The sequence below is a fragment of the Nycticebus coucang genome, chromosome X (assembly GCF_027406575.1).
Source record: "Nycticebus coucang isolate mNycCou1 chromosome X, mNycCou1.pri, whole genome shotgun sequence".
NCBI lineage: Eukaryota > Metazoa > Chordata > Mammalia > Primates > Lorisidae > Nycticebus > Nycticebus coucang.
The window spans coordinates 81,744,587-81,760,000 of NC_069804.1; the positions used below are offsets into that span (position 1 = coordinate 81,744,587).

Genomic DNA, 15,414 nt, shown 5'->3' on the forward strand with positions numbered 1-15,414 from the left:
GTATTGAGTACATTGGATACTTTTGTTTCTATTCTTGAGATACTTTACTAAGAAGAATATGTTCCACCTCCAACCAGGTAAATATAAAGGATGCAAAGTCTCCATCCTTTTTATGGCTGCATAGTATTCCATGGTGTACATATACCACAGGTTGTTAATCCATTCATGGGTCGAGAGGCACTTGGGTTGTTTCCATGTCTTGGAAATTATGAATTGGGCTGCAATAAACATTCTGGCGCAAATGTCTTTGTTGGAAAATGATTTTTGATCATTTTGGTATATACCTAGTACAGGAATTTCAGAATTGAATGGCAGGTCTACTTTTAGTTCCCTGAGTGTTCTCTAAACTTCTTTCCAAAAAGGTTGTATTACCTTGCATTCCTACCACCAGTGTAGAACTGTTCCCTTCTCTCCACATCCACATCAACATCTGTAGTTTTGGGATTTTGTGATATGGGCTAAACTTACTGGAGTTAGATGATATCTCAAAGTGGCTTTGATTTGCATTTCTCTGATGATTAAGGGTGATGAGCATTTTTTCATGTGTTTGTAGGCCATGCGCCTGTATTCATCATAGAAGTTTTTGTTCAAGTCTCCTGTCCACATAAAAATGGGGTTATTTATTCTTTCCTTCTTGATTAGTTTGAGTTTTCTGTGGATTCTAGTTATCAGACCTTTTTCAGAAGCATAACCTGCAAAAATTTTCTCACATTCTGAAGGTTGTCTGTTTGCTTTACTTACTGTCCTTTTGGCTGTGCAAAAGCTTTTTAGTTTGATCAGTTCCCAGTAATGTATTTTTGGTGTTGCTTCAATTGCCCAGGGGTTGGAGGAGTCCGCCTCATAAAATACTCTCCTACGCTAATTTTTCAAGTGTTTTCCCTGCACTTACTCTAGTATTTTTATAGTTTCATGTCTTAATTTTACAACTTCTATCCAGTGAGAATCAATTTTTGTTAATGGTGAAAGGTGGGGGTCCAATTTCAGTCTTCTACAGGTCGCCACCCAGATCACCCAGCACCATTTATTAAATAGGGACTCTTTCTCTCACTGAATATTTTTGAAAGGCTTGTGGAAGATCAAATAATAAGTATCTGGGTTCAACTCTTGGTTCTCTATTCTGTTCCATAAATCTACCTCCCTGTTTTTGTGCCAGTACCACGCTGTTTTGATCACTATAGATTTATAGTATAGCCTGAAGTCTGGTAATGTGATACCTCCTGATTTGCTCTTCTTCTTGAGTAATGTATTTGCTATTCAAGTTTTTTTCTGATTCCATATAAAATGAAGTACTATTTTTTCACGTTCTTTAAAGTATGACAATGGTACTTTAATAAGGATTGCATTGAATGTGTAGATTGCTTTGGATAGTATGGACATTTTAACAATGTTGTTTCTTCCCAGCCATAAGCATGGTATGTTTTGCAATTTGTTAACATCTTCAGCTATTTCTTTCTTTTTTTTAATTTTAAAAACACAATTTTATTTTTTTGGCCCAAAGAGATAAAATGCTGCAAACATAGCTAATTCTATTCCAGTCTCTTCTCCCTCCCAGAGATAAATAACTTTTTTCTGAAGTTGATATAAATATATTTCTTTCATGCCTAGATTTTTATTATTACTCAGTTCTTCTTTTCTCATCTTCTTATTTGAACTCAACCCATTAGGCTTTCCCCTTTCTTCTCATATAATAATATATGCAAGTGAAAATATACATTTTCCTCTAAGCACACTCTGTTTCAGCTGCATGCAAAGTTTTGACATGTACAATCATTGTCATTGAGTTTTAAATATTTTCTAATTATCCTATGATTTTTCATCAGAGCCCTATGTTCGGCCTAATGTTATTCAGAGTTTTTTTTTTTTTCATTTCAAAAGCTTTAATGACATAAAAATTCATTTTTCTAGGCAATGCTCCTATGGTATGCTAGTCATAATTTTCTTTTTTCTTTTTCTTTTCTTTTCTTTTTTTTTTTTTTTTTTTTTGGCCGGGGCTGGGCTTGAACCCGCCTCCTCCAGCATATGGGGCCAGCACCCTACTCCTTTGAGCCACAGGTGCTGCCCATAATTATCTTTTCTTTCTTTCTTTTTTTTTTTTTACTGTTGGGGATTCATTGAGGGTACAGTAAGACAGGTTACACTGATTGCATTTGTTAGGTAAAGTCCCTCTTGCAATCATGTCTTTCCCCAGAAGGATTGGCACACACCAAGGCCCCACCCCTCTCCCTCCTTCCCTCTCTCTGTTTTTGCTCCTCCCCCCATGACCTTAATTGTCATTAATTGTCTTAATATCAAAATTGAGTACATAGGATTCATGCTTCTCCATTCTTGTGATGCTTTACTAAGAATAATGTCTTCCACTTCCATCCAGGTTAATACGAAGTATGTAAAGACTCCATATTTTTTTAATAGCTGAATAGTATTCCATGGTGTACATATACCACAGCTTGTTAATCAATTCCTGGGTTGTTGGGTATTTAGGCTGTTTTCACATTTTGGCGATTGTAAATTGAGGTGCAATAAACAGTCTAGTACAAGTGTCCTTATGATAAAAGGATTTTTTTCCTTCTGGGTAGATGCCCAGTAATGGTATTGCAGGATCAAATGGGAGGTCTAGCTTGAGTGCTTTGAGGTTTCTCCATACTTCCTTCAAGAAAGGTTGTACTAGATTGCAGTCCCACCAGCAGTGTAAAAGTGGACCCTTCTCTCCACATCCACTCCAGAATCTGCAGTTTTGAGATTTAGTGATGTGGGCCATTCTCATTGGGGTTAGATGGGATCTCAGGGTGGTTTTGATTTGCATTTCTCTAATACATAGGGATGATAAACATTTTTTCATATGTGTATTAGCCATTTGTATGTATTCTATAGAGAAGGTTCTATTCATGTATTTTGCCCATTGATACATGGGATTGTTGAATTTTTTCCTGTGGATTAATTTGAGTTCTCTATAAATCCTAGTTATCAAGCTTTTGTCTGATTCAAAATATGCAAATATCCTTTCCCATTGTGTGGGTTGTCTCTTTGCTTTGGTTATTGTCTCCTTGGCTGTACAGAAGCTTTTAAGTTTAATGAAGTCCTATTTGTTTATTTTTGTTGTTGTTGCAATTGCCATGGCAGTCTTCTTCATGAAGTCTTTCCCCAGGCCAATATCTTCCAGTGTTTTTCCTATACTTTTTTTTTGATGATTTTTATTGTTTCATGCCTTAAATTTAAGTCCTTTATCCATCTTGAATCAATTTTTGTGATTGGGAAAGGTGTGGGTCCAGTTTCAGTCTTTTACATGTAGACATCCAGTTCTCCCAACACCATTTATTGAATAGGGAGTCTTTCCCCCAAGGTATGTTCTTGTTTGGTTTATCAAAGATTAGGTGGTTGTAAGATGTTAGTTTCATTTCTTGGTTTTCAGTTCGATTCCAAGTGTCTATGTCTCTGTTTTTGTGCCAGTACCATGCTGTCTTGAGCACTATGGCTTTGTAGTACAGACTAAAATCTGGTATGCTGATGCCCCCAGCTTTATTTTTGTTACAGAGAACTGCCTTAGCTATACGGGGTTTTTTCCAGTTCCATACAAAACGCAGAATCATTTTTCCCAAATCTTGAAAGTACGATGTTGGTATTTTGATAGGAATGGCATTGAATAGGTAGACTACATTGGGAAGTATAGACATTTTAACAATGTTGATTCTTCCCATCCATGAGCATGGTATGTTCTTCCATTTGTTAATATCCTCTGCTATTTCCTTTCTAAGGATTTCATAGTTTTCTTTATAGAGGTCCTTCACCTCGTTCATTAGGTATATTACAAGGTAGTTCATTTTCTTTGAAACTATGGTGAAGGGAGTTGTGTCCTTAATTAGCTTCTCATCTTGACTGTTATTGGTGTATACAAAGGCTACTGACTTGTGGACATTGATTTTATATCCTGAAACATTACTGTATTTTTTGATGACTTCTAGGAGTCTCGTGGTTGAGTTTATGGGATTCTCTAATTATAAGATCATGTCGTCAGCAAAGAGGGAGAGTTTGACCTCCTCTGCTCCCATTTGGATTCCCTTTATTTCCTTGTCTTGCCTAATTGTATTGGCTAGAACTTTCAGCACTATGTTGAATAGTAAATGTGACAGAGGACAACCATGTCTGGTTCCAGTTCTAAGAGGAAAAGCTTTGAGTTTTACTCCATTCAGTAAAATATTGGCTGTGTGTTTGTCATAGATAGCTTCAATCAGTTTTAGAAATGTGCCACCTATGCCTATACTCTTCAGTGTTCTAATTAGAAAAGGATGCTGGATTTTGTCAAATGCTTTTTCTGCATCTATTGAGAGGATCATGTGATCTTTATTTTTGCCTCTGTTAATATGGTGGATAACGTTTATGGACTTGCGTATGTTAAACCAGCCTTGCATCCCTGGGATGAAGCCTACTTGATCAGGATGAATGACTTTTTTGATGATAAGCTGTAATCTATTGGCTAGGATTTTGTTGAGAATTTTTGCATCTATATTCATGAGTGAGATTGGTCTGAAATTCTCCTTTTTGTTTGGGTCTTTTCCTGGTTTTGGTATCAGGTTGATGTTTGCTTCATAGAATGTGTTGGGGGAAGATTCCTTCTTCCTCAATTTTTTGGAATAATTTCTGCAGTACAGGAATAAGCTCTTCCTTGAAGGTTTGATAGAATTCTGGAGTGAAGCCATCTGGGCCAGGGCATTTTTTGGTTGGAATATTTTTTATTGTTTCTTTGATCTCAGTGCTTGAAATTGGTCTGTTCAGCTGCTCTATTTCTTCCTGGCTGAGTCTAGGGAGACTGTGTGATTCCAAATATTTATCCATTTCTTTCACATTGTCAAATTCCTGGGCATAGAGTTTCTGGTAGTATTCAGAGATGATCTCTTGTATCTCTGTGGGATCAGTTGTTTTTCCCCTTTATCATTTTTGATTGAGGTTACTAGAGATTTTACTTTTCTATTCCTTGTTAGTCTGGCCAATGGTTTATCTATTTTATTTATTTTTTCAAAAAACCAACTCCTCGTTTCATTAATTTTCTGAATGATTATTTTTTTTTCAATTCCATTGATCTCTGATTTGAGTTTGGATATTTGTTTTCTTCTACTGAGTTTAGACTTAGATTGTTCTTCTTTTTCCAATTCCATAAGATCTCTTGTGAGATTGTTGATGTGCTCTCTTTCTGTTTTTCAAATGTAAGCATCTAAAGCTATGAATTTTCCTCTCAAAAGTGCTTTTGCAGTATCCCACAGGTTTTGGTAGCTTGTGTCTTCATTGTTGTTATGCTCAAGGAAGTTAATGATTTTCTGTTTTATTTCTTCCTGCACCCATCTGTTATTCAACAGAAGATTGTTTAATTTCCATGCCTTTGGGTGGGGTCGAGCATTTTTGTTAGAGTTGAGTTCCACCTTTAGTGCCTTATGGTCTGAGAAGATACAAGGTAAAATTTCAATTCTTTTGATTCTGTTGATATTTGTTTTCTGTCCCAGGATATGATCAATTTTGGAGAATGTTCCATGAGGTGATGAGAAGAATGTATATTCTTCATCTCTGGGGTGGAGTGTTCTATATGCGTCTATTAGGCACAGTTGTTCTAGCGTCTCATTTAAATCTCTTATATCTTTGTTTAATTTCTGTTTAGAGGATCTGTCCAGCTCTGTAAGAGGAGTGTTAAACTCCCCTGTTATTATGGCATTATCAGGTATCATATTGCTCAGACTGAGTAAGGTCTGTTTCAAGAATCTGCGAGCATTTAAATTGGGTGCATAAATATTTAGAATTGAAATGTCTTCTTTTTGTATTTTTCCCTTGACCAGTATAAAGTGACCATCTTTGTCTTTTTTGACTTTAGTTACTTTAAATCTACATGTATCTGAAAATAAGATTGCAACTCCTCTTTTCTTCTGAATTCCATTTGCCTGAAAAATTGTCCTCCAACCCTTGACCCGGAGCCTTAATTTGTCTTTTAAAGCCAGGTGTGTTTCTTGCAGACAGCAAATGGATGGCTTGTGTTTTTTAATCCAGTCAGCCAATCTATGTCTCTTCAATGGGGAATTCAAGCCATTAACATTTATTGAGATAATTAATAAGTGTGGTAGAATTCTATTTGTCTTATTTGGTGAGAGTCCATTGCTTAGTTTTATCTTTTGCATCAGTGTGGAGGTTAGGTTCTGTCCTTTAATTTCTGAGTTCTTACTTTGCTGCTGATCCATTGTGGTGGTCAGTGTGCAGAACAGGTTGAAGTATTTCCTGTAGAGCTGGTCTCGTTGTGGCGAATTTCCTCAATGTTTGTATGTCCATAAATGATTTGATTTCTCCGTCAATTTTGAAGCTTAGCTTAGCAGGGTACAGAACTCTGTTCTGGAAATTGTTCTGTTTAAGTAGATTAAAGGTAGATGACCATTGTCTTCTTGCTTGGAAAGTTTCATTAGAGAAGTCTGCGGTGACTCTGATGGATTTGCCCCTGTAGGTCAACTGGCGCTTACTCCTGGCTGCTTGCAGTATCTTTTCTTTTGTCTTGACTTTGGACAGATTCATCACAATGTGTCTTGGAGAAGCTCGCTTAGACTTGAGGCGACCTGGGGTCCGATATCCCTCTGAAAGCAGTGTGTCAGAATCTTTAGTGATATTTGGGAAATTTTCTTTTATAGTATTCTCTAGTATGGCTCCCATTCCTCTGGGGCATTCTTCTTCCCCTTCTGCCATTCCTATAACTCGTATGTTGGAACGCTTCATAAAGTCCCATAATTCTGACAGTGAACGTTCTGCTTTCTCTCTCTTCTTTTCTGCCTCTTTTACTGTCTGAGTTATCTCAAGAACTTTGTCTTATACCTCTGAAATTCTTCCTTCTGTATGGTCTAACCTGTTGCTGATATTTTGCATTGCATCTTTAAGTTCCCTAATTGACTGTTTCAGTTCCTTCAGCTCTACTATATCCTTTCTATATTCTTCATATCGTTCGTCTCTTATTTGATTCTGTTTTTGGATTTCCTTTTGGTTATTTTCCACTTTATTAGCAGTTTCCTTTATTGTTTCCATCATTTCTTTCATGATTTTCAACATGTGTATTCTAAATTCCCTTTTTGTCATTCCTACCTTGTCTTTATAGGTGGAATCCTCTTCAGTAGCTACCTCATGGTCCCTTGGCGGGGTTGTTCTGGACTGGTTCTTCATGTTGCCTGGAGTTTTCGCTGATTCTTAGTCATGAGTGATTTCTTTTATCTGTTTCCTTGCCATAATTTTCCTTTCACTTCATCTTGCTCTTTATGTTCTCGTGCCTGTGGATTAAGGGTTACAGGACCAGAAGGGTGAGAAGGTTGAAGAGAAAAAAGGGATGAAAGTAAGGAGGACCGAGTGCTAAGAAAAAAAAAAGAAAATTAGAGAAAGGAGATGGAGTGGGTAAAAGGAATATTGACAAAAAGAAGAGAGGCACAGAAAGAGGGAGACAGAGCAATATAGGTGTACAGTAGGGTACTTTGACACAACCTTAAAAAAAACCCAGCTTCTGGGGGTGCCCGGTTGGGTGGTTCCCTTGAGGTAAGCAGCTCTTTGCTAACCTGATCAGACACAGTACCCCACTTCCACCAAGTAGAGAGGAAAGACAAAAATGTTATAAATCAAACCAAAACAAGCAAACAGAAAACTTTACGGGATAAAATTGGGTTAAAAACCAAATAATAGCTTTAGAAACACCAGCAAAAACGAAGTTCTAGTTATTGAAAAAGGCAGCAATGGGAAATTATAATTAAACTAGAAAAATTGAGGAATAAAAAGGATCTGTATGGAAAAGGTTGAAATTAAAAAACAAAACATCAACAACATCAAAATAAACAAAAAGAACAACCAAATTAAAAAAAAAATACACAACCAAAAACCAAGCAGTATGTATATGTTATTGAATATTGTCTGGGCAACAAGTGGTTTTCTGGGGTAGGAGATGTTAATCACAGTTCTGATACGACTGGAGGCTGCTGATTTCTCAAACCCCAGCAGGTAGACACCCTAAATCTCTCTTCAGCCCACTTAAAAGGCACTTTGAACTTGTAAACTTGCTGAGCAGAAGCTTTCCCAGGAAAGTGCTTGTCGCTGGAGTCACTGCTAAAGTGGCTATCCACTTACCCAGTGTGCCAAAACGGGTCTCACTCTGCCCTTGAGGGTTTGGGCTGCAAGGCGGCTCATACCCCACCCTTAGGCTGCTTGGTCGCTGGGTTACCAGCTCACACTCGATTCTAGCTCTGCAACCCTGAGGGCAGATCTAGCCGGGGCAGATTTCTCACAATGGCTCCCTGTGACCCACATCCAAACACTATTAGCTCTGTCTGGCTCAGTGGCTCAGACTGGGGCCCTAGACAATGGCCAAAGTTCTCCGCACTCCCACTCAGGCTCTCCCCAAGGCAGTTCAACTGAGTGCCAAGTCCAAAGACACCAAAACAGTTCACAGGTAAGGCCTTTCTGGTTTGCAGTCTCGCTGCTACTGAACTTACAGTTGTGGGCGGGTTTAGACGGATTGAACACACGCGACCACTTGCCGTTTTTCCACTGTTTTAGTCCCCCTCTTGAGATCCAGAAGTCTCTTGCTGACTCCCTGTATCCTTGCAGGGGCAATGATAGGCAGATCCCACCAGCCAGAGATGCCTGGAGTCCTATCTCCCCAGACTCACAGTGCCCAGATGCAAGGAAGCTGTTATTCAGCCGCCATCTTGCTCCGCCTCCTGAAACATCTTCTTGTTGTATTTTTCCCTTGACCAATGTAAAGTGACCATCTTTGTCTTTTTTGAATTTAGTTGCTTTAAGTCCACATGTATCTGAAAATAAGATCGCAACTCCTCTTTTCTTCTGAATTCCGTTTGCCTGAAAATGTGTCTTCCAACCCTTGACTTGGAGCTTTAATTTGTCTTTTGAAGCCAGGTATGTTTCTTGCAGACAGCAAATGGATGGCTTGCGTTTTTTAATCCAGTCAGCCAATCTATGTCTCTTCAGTGTAAAATTCAAGCCATTAACATTTATTGAGATAATTGATAAGTGTGATAGTGTTCTATTCATCTTATTTTGTGAGAGTCCATTGCTTAGTTTTATCTTTTGCATCAGTGTGGAGGTTAGGTTCTGAGGTTTTAGGTTAATTTCTGAGGTTTTAGGTTAATTTCTGAGTTTTTACTTTGCTGCTGATCCATTGTGATGGTCAGAGTGTAGGACAGGTTGAAGTATTTCCTGTAGAGCTGGTCTTGTTGTGGCGAATTTCCTCAATGTTTTTTATATCCATAAATGATTTGATTTCTCCATCAATTTTTTTCTTTTTTTTTTTTGCGCAGTTTTTGGCTGGGGCTAGGTTTGAACCTGCGACCTCCATCATATGGGACTGGTGTTCTACCCCTTTGAGCCACAGGCACCGTGCCTCTCCATCAATTTCAAAGCTTAGCTTAGCTGGGTACAAAATTCTGGGCTGGAAATTGTTCTGTTTAAGTAGATTAAAGGTAGATGACCATTGTCTTCTTGCTTGGAAAGGTTCATTAGAGAAGTCTATGGTCACTCTGATGGATTTGCCATCAGATAGGTCAACTGGTGCTTACTTCTGGCAGCTTGCAGAATCTTTTCTTTTGTCTTGACTTTTTACAGGTTCATCACATGTGTTTTGGAGAAGCTTGGTTAGAGTTGAGGTGACCTGGGGTCCGATATCCCTCTGAGGGCAGCATGTCAGAATCTTTGGTGATATTTGGGAAATTTTCTTTTATAATATTCTCTAGTATGGCTTCCATTCCTCTGGGGCATTCTTCTTCCCCTTCTGGGATTCCTATAACTCGTATGTTGGAACGCTTCATAAGGTCCCATAATTCTGACAGTGAATGTTCTGCTTTCTCTCTCTTCTTTTCTGCCTCTTTTACTATCTGAGTTATCTCAAGAACTTTGTCTTCTACCTCTGAAATTCTTTCTTCTGCATGGTCTAACCTGTTGCTGATACTTTCCATTGCATCTTTAAGTTCCCTAATTGACTGCTTCAGTTCCTTTAGCTCTGCTATATACTTTCTACATACTTCATATCGTTCATCTCTTATTTGATTCTGTTTTTGATTTCCTTTTGGTTATCTTCCACTTTATTAGCAGTTTCCTTCATTGTTTTCATCATGTGTATTCTAAATTCCCTTTCTGTCATTCATAACATTTCTTTATTGGTGAAATCCTCTGCAGTAGCTACCTCATGGTGCCTTGGAGGGGTTGTTCTGGACTGGTTCTTCATGTTGCCTGGAGTTTTCTGCTGATTCTTCCTCATGAGTGATTTCTTTTATCTGTTTCCTTGCCCTAATTTTCCTTTCACTTCCTCTTGCTCTTTAAGTTCCCATGCCTGTGGACTAAGGTTTTGATGAGTCCTTTTGGTATAGGACCAGAAGGATGGGAAGGTTGAAAAGCAAGAAGGGATGAAAGAAAGAATGAAAGAATGAAAAGAAAATAGAGAAAGGAGAGGGGGTGGGTAAAAGGAATGACAAAAGGTGACAAAGGGTGACAATAGGTGACAAAGGGTGACAAAAGGTGACAAAAAGAAGAGAGACACAGAAAGAGGGAGACAGAGCAATATAGGTGTAGAGTAGGGTACTTTGACACAACCTTAAAAACACAACCTCTGGGGGTGCCCGGTTGGTTGGTTCCTTTGAGGTCAGCAACTCTTTGGTAACCTGATCAGATACAGTACCCCACCTCCAGCAAGTAGAAAGGAAAGACAAAAATACTATAAATCAAACCATAGCAAGCAACTAGAAATCTGTATGGGATAAAATTGGGTGAAAAATCAAATAATAGGTGTAGAAACACTAGCAAAAATGAAGTTCTAGTTATTGAAAAAGGCAGCAATTGGAAATTGTATTTATACTAGAAAACTGGAGAAAAAAAGAAAAAATCGTACGGAGAAGGTTGAAATTAAAAAACAAAACAACAATATCATCAAAATAAACAAACAAAATAACCAATAACAAAGCAATATGTATATCTTGTTGAATATTGTCTGGGCATCCGGTGGTCTTCTGGGGTATGAGATGTTAATTACAATGCTGATACGACTGGAGGCCTCTGTTGATTTCTCAAACCCCACAGGGTAGACACCCTAAGTCTCTGTTCATCTCTCTTAAAAGGCACTTTAAGCTTCTAAACTTGCTAAGAAGAAGCTTTCCCAGGAAAATGCTTGTTGCTGGAATCACTTGTGAAGTGGCTATACACTTACCCAGTGTGCCAAAACCGGTCTACTCTGCCTCTGAGGGTTAGGGCTGTAAGGCAGCTCAGACCCCGCCTTTAGGCTGCTCAGTTGCTAGGTTACAAGCTCCCGCCCAATCCTTGCTCTGCAACCCCTAGGGCAGATCTTGTTGGGGGTGTCCTCCTCATAAAATACTCGCCCAGACCGATTTCTTTAAGTGTTCTCCCTGCACTCTCTTCTAGTATTTTTATAGTTTCATGTCTTAAGTTTAAATCTTTAATCCAGTGAGAGTCTATCTTAGTTAATGGTGAAAGGTGTGGGTCCAGTTTCAGTCTTCTACAGTTCACCAGCCAGTTCACCCAGCACCATTTGTTAAATAGGGAATATTTTCCCCACTGAATGTTTGTAATTGGCTTGTCAAAGATAAATAACGGTAAGCAGCTGGATTCATCTCTTGGTTCTCTATTCTGTTCCAGACATCTATTTCTCTGTTTTTGTGCCAGTACCATCCTGTTTTGATCACTATAGATTAATAGTGTAGTCTGAGTTCTGGTAGCATGATTCCTCTACTTTGTTTTTATTTCTGAGTAATGTCTTGGCTATTCGAGGTTTTTTCTGATTCCATATAAAATGAAGTATTATTTTTTCAAGATCTTTAAAGTATGACAGTGGAGGTTTAATACCAATTGCATTAAAATTGTATATAGCTTTGGGTAGTAAGGACATTTTACCAATGTTGATTCTTCCCAGCCATGAGCATGGTATGATTTTCCATTTGTTAACATTTTCAGCTATTTCTTTTCATAGAGTTTCATAGTTCTATTTATAGAGATCTTTCATGTCCTTTGTTAGATAAACCCCCAAATATTTCATCTTCTTTGGCACTACTATGAATGGAATAGAGTCCTTAACTGTTTTTTCAGCTTGACTATTGTTGGTATATATAAAGGCTAACAATTTATGAATGTTGATTTTGTAACCTGAAATGCTGCTGTATTTCTTGATCACTTCTAAGAGTTTTTTGGTAGAATCCCTGTATATTTTCCAGATATACAATCATATCATCTGAGAAGAGCAAAAGATTGATCTCTTCTAACCTTATATGGATACCCTTGATAGCCTTTTCTTTCCTTATTGCAGTGACTAAAACTTCTATTACAGTGTTAAATAGCAGTGGATACAATGGGCAACCTTGTCTGGTTCCTGATCTGAGTGCCAATGCTTTTACTTTAACTCCAGTCAATACAATGTTGGCTGTGGGTTTGCTGTAGATGGCCTCTATCAGTTTCAGAAGTGTCCCTTCTATACCAATTTTATTAAGTATTCTGATCATGAAGGGATGCTGGATATTATCAAAAGCTTTTTCTGCATCAATTGAGAGAATCATATGGTTTTTGTTTTTTAATTTGTTTATGTGCTGAATTATACTTACGGATTTACGGATATTGAACCAGCCTTGAGACCCTGGGATAAAACCAAATTGGTCATGATGTATAATTTGTTTGATGTGTTGGTGGATTCTGTTTGTTAGGATCTTGTTGAATACTTTTGCATCTATATTCATTATTGACATTGATTTATAATTTTCTATTCTTATTGGGTCTTTTCCTGGTTTGGGGATCAGGGTGATGTTTGCTTCATAGAACATGCTGGGTAGTCTTCCTTCTTTTTCTACCTTTTGGAACAGGTTGAGTAATATAGGTACTAGTTCCTCTTTAAAGGTTTGGTAGAATTCTGACATGAAGCCATTTGTTGCCGGGTTTTTCTTTTTAGGGAGATTGTGTATAGTTGATGCTATTTCCGAACTTGATATTGACCTGTTCAACATTTTCACTTCATTCTGGCTAAGTCTTGGAAGGTGACGTGCTTCCAAGTATTGGATAATTTCCGTCAGATTTTCATATTTCTGAGAATAAAGTTTTTTGTAATATATATTAAGAACTTTTTGAATTTATGAAGGGTCTGTTGTTGTTTCATCTTTGTCGTTTCTGATGTAAGAGATTAGAGATTGTATTCTTTTTTTTCCTGGTTAGGTTAGCCAAAGGTTTATCTATTTTATTGACCTTTTCAAAAAACCAACTTTTTGATTTATTGATCTGTTGTATAATTCTTTTTTTTTTTTGAGTTTCATTTAATTCTGCTCTAATTTTGGTTATTTCTTTTCTTCTACTGGGTTTGGGGTTGGAATGTTTTTCCTTTTCCAGTTGCTGGAAGTTGATTTGTTTGATTATATTGAAAGTCAGTGCCAGGAGGCGGAGCAAGATGGTGGCCGAGTAACAGCTTCCTTAAATCTGGGCACCGTGAGTCTGGGGAGATAGGACTCCAGGCATCTCTGGCTGGTGGGATCTGCCTATCAACACTCCTATGAGGATACAGGGAGTCAGCAAGAGACTTCTGGACCCCAAGACGAGCACTAAAACAGTGGAAAACCGGCAAGTGGTCGCGTGCGTTCAATCCGTCTAAACCCGCCCGCAACTTCCACAGGCACAAGAACTTAAAGAGCAAGAGGAAGTGAAAGGAAAATTAGGGCAAGGAAACAGATAAAAGAAATCACTCATGAGGAAGAATCAGCAGAAAACTCCAGGCAACATGAAGAACCAGTCTAGAACAACCCCACCAAGGGACCATGAGGTAGCTACTGCAGATGATTCCACCTGTAAAGAAATGTTAGGAATGACAGAAAAGGAATTTAGAATACACATGTTGAAAACAATGAAAGAAATGATAGAAACAATGAAGGAAATTGCTAATAAAGTGGAAAATAATCAAAAGGAAATCCAAAAACAGAATCAAATAAGAGACGAACGATATGAAGAATATAAAAAGGATATAGCAGAGCTGAAGGAACTGAAACAGTCAATTAGGGAACTTAAAGATGCAATGGAAAGTATCAGCAACAGGATAGACCATGCAGAAGAAAGAATTTCAGAGGTAGAATACAAAGTTCTTGAGATAACTCAGACAGTAAAAGAGGCAGAAAAGAAGAGAGAGAAAGCAGAACGTTCACAGTCAGAATTATAGGATTTTATGAAGCGTTCCAACATACGAGTTATAGGAATTCCAGAAGGGGAAGAAGAATGCCCCAGAGGAATGGAAGCCATACTAGAGAATATTATAAAAGAAAATTTCCCAAACATCACCAAAGATTCTGACACACTGCTTTCAGAGGGATATCGGACCCCAGGTCGCCTCAACTCTAACCGAGCTTCTCCAAGACACATTGTGATGAATCTGTCCAAAGTCAAGACAAAAGAAAAGATTCTGCAAGCTGCCAGGAATAAGCACCAGTTGACCTAGAGGGGCAAATCCATCAGAGTGACCGCAGACTTCTCTAATGAAACTTTCCAAGCAAGAAGACAATGGCCATCTACCTTTAATGTACTTAAACAGAACAACTTTCAGCCCAGAATTCTGTACCCTGCTACGCTTCAAAATTGACGGAGAAATCAAATCATTTACGGATATACAAACATTGAGGAAATTCCCCACAACAAGACCAGCTCTACAGGAAATACTTCAACCTGTTCTGCACACTGACCACCACAATGGATCAGCAGCAAAGTAAGAACTCAGAAATCAAAGGACAGAACCTAACCTCCACACTGATGCAAAAGATAAAACTAAGCAATGGACTCTCACCAAATAAGATGAATAGAATACTACAACAATTATCAATTATCTCAATAAATGTTAATAGCTTGAATTCCCCACTGAAGAGACATAGATTGGCTGACTGGATTAAAAAACACAAGCCATCCATTTGCTGTCTGCAAGAAACACATCTGGCTTCAAAAGACAAATTAAAGCTCCGAGTCAAGGGTTGGAAGACAATTTTTCAGGCAAATGGAATTCAGAAGAAAAGAGGAGTTGCAATCTTATTTTCAGATACATGTGGATTTAAAGCAATTAAAGTCAAAAAAGACAAAGATGGTCACTTTATATTGGTCAAGGGAAAAATACAACAAGAAGACATTTCAATTCTAAATATTTATGCACCCAATTTAAATGCTCCCAGATTCTTGAAGCAGACCTTACTCAGTCTGAGCAATATGATATCTGATAATACCATCATAACAGGGGACTTTAACACTCCTCTTACAGAGCTGGACAGATCCTCTAAACAGAGATTAAACAAAGATATAAGAGATTTAAATGAGACCCTAGAACAACTGTGCTTGATAGACGCATATAGAACACTCCACCCCAAAGATAAAGAATATACCTTCTTCTCATCACCC

At 38.0% G+C, this 15,414-nt stretch overlaps 1 protein-coding gene across 1 annotated transcript in view; it reads left to right on the forward strand.

Moving 5' to 3' along the window:
* Nucleotides 1-15,414, forward strand: part of LOC128576873 (zinc finger protein 610-like) — a 55,994-nt gene that overhangs the window by 616 nt on the left and 39,964 nt on the right. The window lies entirely within an intron of this gene.